This window comes from Episyrphus balteatus, chromosome 2 (genome assembly GCF_945859705.1).
Source record: "Episyrphus balteatus chromosome 2, idEpiBalt1.1, whole genome shotgun sequence".
Lineage (NCBI taxonomy): Eukaryota > Metazoa > Arthropoda > Insecta > Diptera > Syrphidae > Episyrphus > Episyrphus balteatus.
In genome coordinates this window covers 34,692,158-34,704,508 of record NC_079135.1, presented here as the reverse complement: position 1 = coordinate 34,704,508, position 12,351 = coordinate 34,692,158, and the positions used below count along the sequence as shown (strand labels likewise).

The 12,351-nt window shown below is 28.9% G+C and overlaps 1 protein-coding gene across 3 annotated transcripts in view; it reads right to left on the bottom strand.

The window, feature by feature from the left end:
- The window catches only part of LOC129912442 (tyrosine-protein kinase Src64B), a 121,624-nt gene that overhangs the window by 67,425 nt on the left and 41,848 nt on the right, over positions 1-12,351 (bottom strand). For all 3 annotated transcript variants that reach the window (XM_055990667.1, XM_055990666.1, XM_055990668.1), the window contains one exon: positions 7,977-8,076. The gene's annotated coding sequence lies outside the window, so the exon portion shown is untranslated. The remainder of the gene's footprint in view (positions 1-7,976; positions 8,077-12,351) is intronic.

Sequence of the window (12,351 nt, the reverse complement as noted above, 5' to 3'; positions counted from 1 at the left end):
AATGGGTAGGTCAGTTTAGTTAAGTTATTTTTGGGATGAGAATTTAAATATCTCTTGAAATGTTGAAGTTTAAGTACTTTTAGTAAAATTTGGTACAAATTAATACTAATTCAAATTTCGATCGATACAATAAGAAACTTATTAAAAGTTGAAAAGGCAAAACCCTTAATGTTAAATAGTTGGTAAGAATGATCGTTGATTGAACGAGATGTATTTCTTTATAAAAAAAAATTGTATTTTATTTGAAAAATTAAATGCAATTAATTTACTTAATTTTTTATTTAAAAAAGAAAGTGATAAAAAGTAATTATTTTGCTTTGAACAAAAATTAAAATTTGTTTGAAACATAAAAACGTATATTTCTATAAAATTTAATCAAAATTGAAATATTTTTGTCTAATATAAAAAAAATATCTTATAATGTACGCACAAATTTTAGAGAAAAATGGAAAATTGGCAAAATAGATTTTCACTTTTTTTCAGTAGCGGGACCATCTATTGCACAAATGATGGCTTCAATTGCTTCGAATCGATTTTTGATTTAGCTGTTGATTTATTACAAAAATACGGCGATAGGTTTTGTGACAATTGTATTACTAAATAGATTCAAACTTCCTGAATTACAGGAGAGGAGCACATTAGAATTATCTTCAATCTTCAAGCCGATTTTTGATTGAAAAATTTGCTTTCGAAAATTGATAAATTTTCTATTTTTCAAATACGTATGTTTTTATAAGAAACAACTCAAAACTTTATCGAAACGTATATTTTCTCATAAATTAACTTTCTAAAAAAATTTGAGGTAAAAATTGTTGTTGAAAATAATGATTTTAAACGTCTTTATTCAAAAAACAGTCGTTAGCTTCAAATATTCGAATTTTTAGATGACTATTCATGAAAAATAAATTTTATGAGCAAAGGAGAATGGGCATTTTGGACGTTGAGCGGCCATCAATAAAATTGGTATCAAATGAAAGAATTATAGCCCAGGAAAAACTTTTACTATGGACGTTTCGCTGTATTGCGTTAAGAATGCAAGATAATGCAGTATTAATATTGTTATTGCATTGTTCAATGTATGAAGGAAAAACTGATTTATATTTTTATATGGAATATAAAATATGATGCTCTGTCATTTTCCCTGAGCATGAAGACATTAATCTTGAAAATCCGACCAATAGAACTCATAATATAAGATTTTTAAGATAACCATTTCAGGTTCGAAAGTTTTCAAACAATTCAAAGTGACAAAAAATTGAACAACAAAACTCTAAAAATAGGCTTGAATTTGTTGTTTTAAAATGCTTATAGTTTGGGTCCTAGTGGTTGGATATTCAAGATAAAGGTCTTCAGACTCAGGGAAAATGACAGAAAATAATATTTTGCACTTAAAATACACAATTGAGTTATAACATTGAGACATATATAAAGTGTTAAATGCAAAAATGCATTTTATCCGTTATTGAAATACGTCACAGGGATAAAACTTCTGCACAATATATGTAAACCTTAATTACATCAAAAAATAACAAATTCATTCCTGGCCGCGTAACGTCCACGTTTCATACAAACTTGCCCATTCTCCTTTCAAGCATGTTGTTAGAGTGATTTTGTTTATTTAATTTTTTATTCGAAAATGGAAATCTTGGAGTTCGAATAGAACTTAAGCATAAGCAAACAGCAAAAATGATTAAAATAAAAGTTGTACATGTTTTAACCATCTAAAATTCGCATAATGCAATCGTGACTGCGTACTAAGTTATTCAAGGTCAAATGAGAAAAATATCGATTTTTAACTATTAAACGATAAAAGCGATAGAAAAGTATTCTTTACAAGTAATGTTATGTTAAGAAGACATCGTAATTTTTAGAAAAGACAATATTTTTTACTAATTCGTCAATTGTCGAAAAAGTACATAAGTTTTTGCTCTTTTCTCTTAACTGGCATATATGTCAAGCAAATGATAAACTTTTAATAAAAAAAAAATATTTATTGCCTACAAGAAATTTAGTTAAGGCTACCTTGAGAACTTTCATGTTTCGAAAACATTGTTTTTTTTTTGGATTTTTCGATTCCCAATTATTCTGACCTGACTTTTCGCTTGTATCGAAAAAGTTGTCATGGAACTTCATCTGGAAGATACTTTTGTCTATTATATGAGTGTATTGAAGACAATTTTTCGCTAGTTCGTTTTCTAGAAAAGTTTCAATACGAGCCGAGTTTTTTTGTGTTTACAATAAAAGTCACAATTTAACTTAATTTTAAAGTAACTTGTTATTTTTTACTCAAAGCCCTATAAATTAAATAAAGATTTTCTTTTTAGAGAAATATTAAATTTTTTTCTTATAAAATCTACTGGAAAGAGACCCTGTACGAGACCTAAACTTATGCCGTTCGGGGCCATTTTCTTCTAGAGGTTGACTTTTTGTAATAGAATAAGCTATAAAATATGTATTTATGATGTATACAAAAAAAGTAACCTTTACTTCCTCTGATACCTGAAATTTGCGACCCTGGAGTGGATACTTCCTATATGCTATACCCAAAGGACACCCTAATCATTTTAAATCAAGCCGGAAAGACATGATTGTGTACATTTGCAATTTCCCTCAATAGGGCATCCAAAAAATTTCACACTTCCTTTTCTAAAATTCAAAGAACCTATTCAAATATATACCAACCATTTTATAATATCACTCACAATTAAGAATTGCTGTGGGCTCTAAGAATATTAGTGCTTCCGAAATTATCCTTTTCAGTTTGTTGATTTAATTATTATTTGTTCACATATTTGATTACTCTTTTATATTATTGAAAAGCAAAACAATGTTCCTTTTGAAAGTTTCTAATTGAAAATATTTTCTTATAAACAAAATGTACTACAAATGACCGGACAACTTATATTTTATGGAACCATTTTCCAGAAACTGAATCTTTTTAGTTTCTTGTTGTTATTTTTTTTTTTTTTCAATTTCTTCTTTTTCAAAGAATGTAAGCCAAATGTGAAAAGACATTTGTAAAATCCTCTTGGCACACTGGAGCTACTATATGTCCTTCAATTATTCACTCTGATAAATGCCAAGACTCTTCTACTTCTAACATGTATGTATACGCCCAGTATTAAATGAAAGTTCAACAAATAATTGATTTATTCCAAGTTGTAGGAAATCTCTAGATCTATTCTAAAACATACTCACACATGAGGCAAAATTCAATTATTTTCAGGATAAGTGTCAGAAGTCTTTGTATATATACTAAACACATATGAACAGCTTACAAATGTACACCCACATATACATTTATATGATGTATATTTATGTAGTTGTATAACATCCTCAAAAGCATGACTGAACTTCTTTAAACTTTTTTATCTCATTTTCTATCTTGTTCTCATTTCGTTTGGACTTCTAAAAAAGTCCTGTATCCTGTGGGTGTACTGTACAGTACATTTGTGTGAGGATATGTGGTGCGGGTGTGTCTGGGTGTATTTGGAAATTTGCAATTGCACCAACTAGACAAAGTTTAAACATAAAATCAAATATTTACTTTAATTTAAACTGTGCAACAACCTTCATATTTGCACCTATACTATACCAAACCGACAAAATAAAAAGGATTCATACCCTAGCACACACACACAAAATGCAAATGAATGAAGGCAGGTACAGACAAATTTAACAAAAACGCTTCTGAGAGTAAAATGAAACAAAAATTCTTTTCATGGCGAAAAAACAAAAGTTAAAAACTGATAAGTTGGAAAATAAATGTCAACAGTGATGTGCAAAAAAAAAATCATTTTGTTTTAGAAACTGCAAAGTCAGAAACTTGAAAATTTATATATTTAATTTTTTATGAGAATCCCTTAAGCTGTTTTAGAGAATTTTCGAAAGGACTTAAGCTTAAGGATTGAATACATTCTTTGTTTGACATTTTTAAAATGGAGTAAAATTACTGTCGACAATATTTTTCACTTGACTGTATAAAAAAATTTATCATTACGTACTCATAAGTACACACTCAACCAACACTTTTGAGTGGTCCTGTCCAGTTAAAAACACAATAAGTGTTTTTTTTTTCTTTTTCGTTTATTTTTTTTTTTTTATGAAATATACAGGGTGTCCCAAACTTTAGGGCTCCCAGAATTTGGTAACTTTTTTATCCCAAATCTTTACGGTTTTCGATATAATGCAGTTTTTGTGAAATTTCTATAAATTCCGACATTGCAACAGTATTTTGCTTCCTCCGCTCATAATTGATTTTTGTTTTTTACAATTCTTTCACTTAAACATTGCCTAATAATAAGAAATAATTAATTAATCAAAATATTTTTTATTTCATCCGCCATTTTGCTGCAAATTAATTAACAGTTCCATGTTTTATGAAAATTCAATTTCTCACTTTTATTTCAGAGCAACACCCTGAACAAAAATTTTATGGTGTGACCCTGGTTTATTACTTTGGAAACTTTTATACATTTTTTAAAACTGCAATAACACGGCAAGTTTTCAAAATAATAAACCAGGGTCACACCATACAAATTTTTTTCAGGGTGTTGCTCTGAAATAAAAGTAAGAAATTGAGTTTTCATAAAACATGGAACTGTTAATTAATTTGCAGCAAAATGGTGAATGAAATAAAAAATATTTTGATTAATTAATTATTTCTTATTATTAGGCAATGTTTAAGTGAAAGAATTGTAAAAAACAAAAATCAATTATGAGCGGAGGAGGCAAAATACTGTTGCAAAGTCGGAATTTATAGAAATTTCACAAAAACTGCATTAAATTGAAAACCGTAAAGATTTGGGATGAACAAGTTACCAAATTCTGAGAGCCCTAAAGTTGGCCGATCAGCATACTTCGTTTGATCCATTACTTTTGGGACACCCTGTATTGCGAAAGCACACAGTTGAGGTCCTGTGTCTTGTTGATATTGTTGATGATGATGCTGCTGCTGTTGATGGCTAGCTGATTTGACGTACCCAAAACGAGTCATCTCTTACAATAGTCCCATGGAGTTTTTATCTTATTTACCTTTGTTACTTCATGCTCACGCCTCAATTTAACTGTGTATGAGTGTGCCTGATGCTGCTATACAAAAGAAAGCTTTACAATTAATATTACAATGTACAAATAGATAACAGCCCAACAATGAAACTATATAAACAATGACAGTTGGAGTAAAGATAAGGGATACGGGATACGGTTGTGTGAATAAAAATTAAGGAAATAAAATACAAAAACAATACAAAAAATAAAAAAATATAAACAAAGACGGACACAGACATTTGGTTGATGGGGCTTCATTAATTGGTCTAATTATGTGCACTGAAAATGACAGTTGGCTTATCAAGTTTCTTAAGATTCAAAAACCGACAGAGAAGTAAATTGTAACATTGTAATTGAAACTACCTTTGAACAGATGGATCTAGAGTTTCTAATAATATTATTTTATTTTGAGTTTATTGTATATGTTTAAAGCAAAAAGTCTTGGCTATATTTGTGACTTGAATGTTATTTTGTTTTGCAGAAATCACAAATATTTCGGAAAATATTTTTTTAAATATACAAAATTATAAAAAAATATAACTCATTATTGCTCTTCTGAAAAAATGCAAGTGAATGTAAAAAAATCAATTTTATTTTATTGAAGATCATGTGTCGAAAAGATCAATTTTAGCATGAAACTTTCAATAAGTAAAAGCAATTGAAAAGCAATATACAAAGTGTCTCAAGCACAGTCATCGCCACAGAAGAGGTGATCTAAGTCGAAAAACGTATGTTTGTATGTTTGTTCTCTGATTTTCGATTATTTTTCGAGTTATAACGTTTTTTTTTGTGCAGTTCTCTTGAAATTCAAACGATTTTTAAGATTTTAATATTGGGTATTTTACGAAAAAGTATGACGTATTTTATAAGATCTTGTATTTACAAAATTAAAATTATTTCATTAATTCGTCAAGTACAGTACCCCGCGTGGAGCAATTGTTCTTAATTGACTATCACGCCATTACTGAGTTAGATTACAGGCTCTACTCTACATTTTTAACATTTTTTTACGGGCACAGTCTCATTCAACGAATTAACAAAGCCTACAAGAATTTCATTTTCATGACAAAGTGCATGCACATTTCAATTTTCAATATTAGAACATTTTCATTGCGCATTTATGTTTATATATGATTTTCTATTGGACTATTCAAAATTTTAGGAAAAATAGTTTAAGCTCATGAAAAATGGGATTTTAACGTTCTACACCAAATTCTTGATCCTTAAGATCAATGGAAGGTTAAAAAATTAGCAGTTTTTCGATTATAATTTTTGATGGGTTGTCAAAAAATAAACTTTAGGTATCATAAATTTTCCTATAGTACTTAAATAAAACAACTTATATGACGGGTTTAAAAACTGTCTAGAATGCTATTCCACACTGAACAAAAAATGCATGACTGGGTCACATCAACTTGCTCTAAGTTTTTCAATTAAAAAAAAAAAATGGCTTGATCGAATTTGATTCTTGGAAAAAAAAAATCCGGTTGCGAGGTCCGTTTGGCTCTATCAGGTACTGGTTGTAAGTAAACTGCAAAATAATACTAAAAAAAAAGACCACTTCTTTTAAAAATACGACAGAAATGTGAGACACACTTTTTTCGCAAGCCTTAACATCGTTTTGTTGTGTTAGATTTTTATCGCAAATTAGATTTGGATTTGTTTTTCCGAATGCATAAGTTTATATAAACTTCCTATACCACAAGTAAAAGATATCATAAACCCTCATAAAGCAAGACAGCAACGAATAAGCAGTTAAGTAAACTTGAATATTTCCCATCTCTTTCACAGACGAACTTTCTATCTGGATATTTCTTGCAAAATAAACAATAAGCTAAATCAAAACCAAAGAGCAACATTATTGTTGTTTGGTTTTAGCTGAAACCCTTCGTTCTTAGAACCAAAACTTCTATTCGACAGAATATCTACATTCAATGATTTTGAGAATTTTGAAAACTGCTTGGAGTTATAAATTTTTCTACGAAATCTTAAGACTAATTAACTGTAGATTATTTTTATTACTTTATCGATTCTTTACGGATGCTTTTGGTGAAATACATTACATTTTTCGAAAGCCAAATTAGGTATACAAAGCTTTAGGTATTTAAATTAGTAAACTATATAAATAGAAAAAAAGTTGTCTAAAACATGTGAGATTATAAAGCAGATAGTATTGTTTTAGTTATTTATGAAGGAAATTCCCTAATTTCACAAAACTTTTAGTTTTCCATTTGATTAACAAAACTCATTTTGTTTTCATACTTTTGCTACAGAATCAAATTGAGCCATTCAGATTTGTTCCAACTTTATTATTGTTTAACTTACCTTAACTTTTTTTTCAACATCGTAGGTACTCCGTTCCGTATGCATTGTTGAATTTGACATTGTTTATATTTAAACAGTTTTTTGGTTTTACCAGTGACGTTTTACTTAAATATGAAACGTGCCTCGATTTAGCACTTTTGAGATAACATTACTTGAATCACATGTTGATGGAGTGAACATAATTTCCATGTCAGTGTACAAATAAAAAATCTTAAAACAGTTCCTAGCCCACCTGCTAAAACTAAATTGTTTGTTTTGTTTTTATTTATTATTTCAAATTAATTGCGTATTTAGAAAATAACTTGTGTTGAAGTACTTTTAGCTAATTTTTTGTTTAAGAGTTAAAAAATAAACAAATGTATTAAAAATCTCAAAAAAAATGTCCCACAAAAGCAAAACTTTATCTTGGCAAACTGATTGCTTCAATTCCTGAAATTCTCTATCTCGTCACGTTTTTGAGATACTTTTGCTGAATCATTTTCGTGTTTGACCTGCTTTTTCAAGGATTCAATTCAATGAGGACGAAATTATTTTATTCAACGGTATACTGATGCATGTCATTAACAACGACAATAATAAATCTTGGCCCCGTTGCTGCTTACCTGTTAAGTAATATGTAAATATCCAACAACAAGAGATTTCACCAACATAATCAATCAGTGCTTATCCGCTCCTTGTTTCTCTTCATTGCCATTAATAATCCTGAAACAAAACAAAGAACAAAATCAAATACAAATACATACAAAAAAAAATATACAAAATACAAATAATAAATCTATTTATAAAGAATAAATTGATATAAATATTTTAGTTGAAGCGTAAAACTGTTGTTAAAATATCACAATGTCATCCTTTGTCGAAAACAAATATTAATTACAAGAGTCTCTGTTTTGGATTTGGAAAGCACAGAGAGAGGCAAAGTACTTAAATACACATATACAAAGTTAGTTTAGATAAGGCTTTAACCATTTATCATTTGTGTTGGATTCATTTAAATATCTGAAACATTTAATTGGGATGTTTTGTGATTGGGTCTCTATGAACGTTGTCGGTCTTATTTCCCCCCAGAGACGACGACGATAGAGCGAAAGTTCATGTCGATAAAACTAATCAATGTTTTTATCAAAACAATTTTATCAACAACCTATAAATTAGTGATGAATACATACGGATGTCATCAATTTAATGAAATTCTATATAGATTGTAGGGTAAAGATAGAAAAGACAATTTTTGTTTTTGTTAAAGGTTGATATAAAGTATGTAGATGCTTTCTATATAAATTTGATTGAAATTGAATCAAACTGTAAACTCTACTTATGTTCAATAGTAAGTATTTTTCTAAGGTTCCGTTCGTCTCATGGCCATTTGACTTTTCAAAGAGATTCAATTAAATTTTTGATGTAATCGTTTTTAGTTCAAAAGAGCCGATAGATCTTTTTGAAGATTTAATACTGTTATCTCTAAATTCGGATTACTGATCATTTTGCATAACGAGTTTGGAGGAATTATAAATAACTTATTTGTTTATAGTTTTCAATAATTTAACATGTTAGACCTGAATGTGATTACAGTCTTGTCTATCATTCTATTGTCAGCTTTTTGCAGGCACTGAATACCTTATATTCAGTTAAAATTCGTATGGAATTGAGGTAAGTCTGTTAGAGGGGCTATTTAAAAAAAATTAAAAACCATAAGCTTGCTGCAAAAAATAACTACTTTTGCTGAAAAAAACTATTTTTTTTAGTATTTAGGATTGTATTTTTAGGACAATGGAAGAAACAAAGTTTCAACAGGAAGTTTTAGGTGTGCGCAATTTTCAATTTTTAAATTATCTTAAAAATTTGATTCTAAACCAAATTAGAAGTTATTTTTCACAGACTTGGTCAAAAAACGATAAATATTTAATAACGATAATATAAAAACAGAGATTTTAAGTCACGTTTTTGGTAGTGACCAATTTCATTCTGTTAATTTTTTTAAAGTGGTTGATGTAAGGTTTGATGTTTTGATTGTTCTCTTGACAATTTTTCTTTTAATTACCGATTTTTAAAGTTATTTCAAAAATTGCCAAGTAAACAATCAAAATTTTTTTGGTACGAATTTGAACCCAAACTTTAGAATTTGGTACACTTTTACATCTCAGTACTTTTTGTGCCAGCATAATTTCAACATAGGAGAACTTGGCTCTTTTTTTAACAGTAATATTTTTGTTGTGATTTCACTACTTTTTTCAAGGTATGGCTGTAGAATTGAAAATCTCTATATTTGATGAAAATTCAGTGAAAATGGGCAGTTGCCGCGCCCCCTGGCTAAGATTCTCAAATTTTATTCTACCAAATTTCAAGATTCTACGATAATCAGAACTGCTTTATAATATTTGATGAAAATTCATCGGAAATGGATGGATCTCAAATTTTCGCTTTTTCATTTTGTATAATTACACCTCAAGTCCTATCACCGTGTAAAATTTCAAGTTTCTACGATAGCGGAAAGTTCTCCATAATTTTGATGATCTGTCAGTGAGTCAGTTACGGTTTTTGCGATTTTTGAAGCCCTATATCTCAGAAACTACTCATCGTAAGAAGCTGAAATTTTGTGAGGAGTTTGGTTTTGACCAGCTCAACAAATGTAGAGAGTTTGAAATTTCTAGCATCTTTGGTGTGGAATTTAGAGGGGGGTCGAAAATGGCCTGAGTTGTTTCCTGTAAATATGGGTGTAGTGCCAAAGTTGCTAGAGAACTTGTCTGGCTGGCCACTACCGTGCCCCTTGATTCGTAGATACCGAAGAAGGCACGTTTTTTTTTTGTGTTGATATAGTTAAAATTTATTTATTAAAAGTAATTTTACATTAAACTATGACATTCAAAGAATATTATGTAAACTTTTCACAAAACACTATTAAAAAATACGGCAATAACAGTTTTCCCCAGATAACGATAGGTGGCTAGATATTTTGAAATTTCAAATTTTACTTTTTTCAAACGCTTTGAAGGGAAAAACGTGACTTAAAATGACACGATATTTTTGAGATATTATAACATTCAATTAAAAAAAATATTAAAAAAATGTAAAAACAAATTTTGAATAAATTGTATAATTCAATTCAGAAACATTTTAAGTTATACCTCCGCCAAAATAAGGACAAATAACTAACGGTACACAAAATTGTTCTCATAGTTCAATCACGTACTAGTAGACCAGTGCCAATCCGGTTTTCAGAAGGCAAAAGTTGAACAAATTATTAGCAGCATAAGGGTGATGGGAAAATTTAGGATAAATGGTATATGAAAGGGGAAAAATAAATTGCCCACAAAAAAATTGGGGGAAAGGGGGTAGGTGGGCGAAAAAGTGGGGTGGGTGTCAAAAATCATGGTTTTTTACAATTTCTGTCAAAATTAGACGTCCTATCGAAAAAAGTCAAATGCAAAAGTTGTAGGTAGTGCAAATGTCTACAACTTTTACTCGAACAATTTTTTTCTATAACCTCAAAAATATTGAAAAAAAATGCAAAAATACGATTTTTTTATTTTTTATTTTTATCTTTTACAAAAGTAGTTGGATTTTAACAAAGCTTGGTTAAAAATTACTTTGTTATGTTTTCTATCTATTAAAAATGTTAAATTAGTTAGACAAAATCGAATGCCTTGTTCGATTTCACTGGTCAAAAAGTTTTTTTTAATAGAAATCAAAGTATATTTTTCTAATGGTTTTTTGTGCGCTGAGATCGAATCTGAAGTCAGAAAAATTCTATCACATCACGTTTTTGACATATTAATATGCCAAAAATTAGAAAAATAGTGTTTGGGACGTTCAAAATTCAATATCTCAAAAACTTTGCACGTTAGGGCTATTCTAGTACTTGATTCAAATTAAAAAGGTCAATAACCATTAGAAAAGTATAATTTGGTTTCTATGGAAAATTATTTCTCGCCAATATTACTGTCATTTACGGAAAAATCAATCTTAAAAATCGCTTTTTGTTTTTTTTTCAATTTTTCTCAATATTTTCTAAAACAAAAGTATAGTTTTTCCACACAATCTTTAAAAAACGGTTTTAAGCTAAATAATTGCATTCCAAACTTTTCAAAAATCAAAAAAATTTTCGGTAACTTTTTTGATTGAAAAATAAGCTATTTTTTCAAATTAAATTCGTCAAAAATCCAAAAATTAACTTTTTTCTCAATTAACATTTTTAATAGATAGAAAACATAACAAAGTAATTTTTATCTAAGCTTTGTTAAAATCCAACAAAAAATCGTATTTTTGCATTTTTTTCAATATTTTTGAGGTTATAGAAAAAAATTGTTCGAGTAAAAGTTGTAGACTTGTACTACCTACAACTTTTGCATTTGACTTTTTTCGATAGGACGTCTAATTTTGACAGAAATTGTAAAAAACCATGATTTTTGACACCCACCCCACTTTTTCGCCCACCTACCCCCTTTCCACCAATTTTTTTGTGGGCAATTTATTTTTCCCCTTTCATATAACATTTATCCTAAATTTTCCCACCAACCATATGCTGCTAATAATTTTTTTATTTTCAAAAATTATTGGCACTGGTCTATAGCGAGTAGCCAATAGTTCAAGATCGATAACTTTTAAAAATTATTTGAGGAAAGGTGGCCTAAAATGGTCCCCTACAAGGAAAAAGTATTAAAAAAAAAATACTTACTAAATACATTTTGGATAGATTTCTTTTTTTCAATGCAGAAATTTTCTATTTAGAATAACATATTTATAATTGCATGAACATTTTTTAATTTGCAATATTTTTTTAAATTTGTAATGAAAACCAAATGCTTTGTTCTTTTTCGTCGGCTACTGGTCTGATTTGAATATATATTTTTTACCTAGTTCTCGATCGACGTTTCGTAACCACAATCGAAACGTCGATCGAGAACTAGGTAAAAAATATATATTCAAATCAGACCTGTAGCCGACGAAAAAGAACAAAATATTTTAATAAAGAAAGGT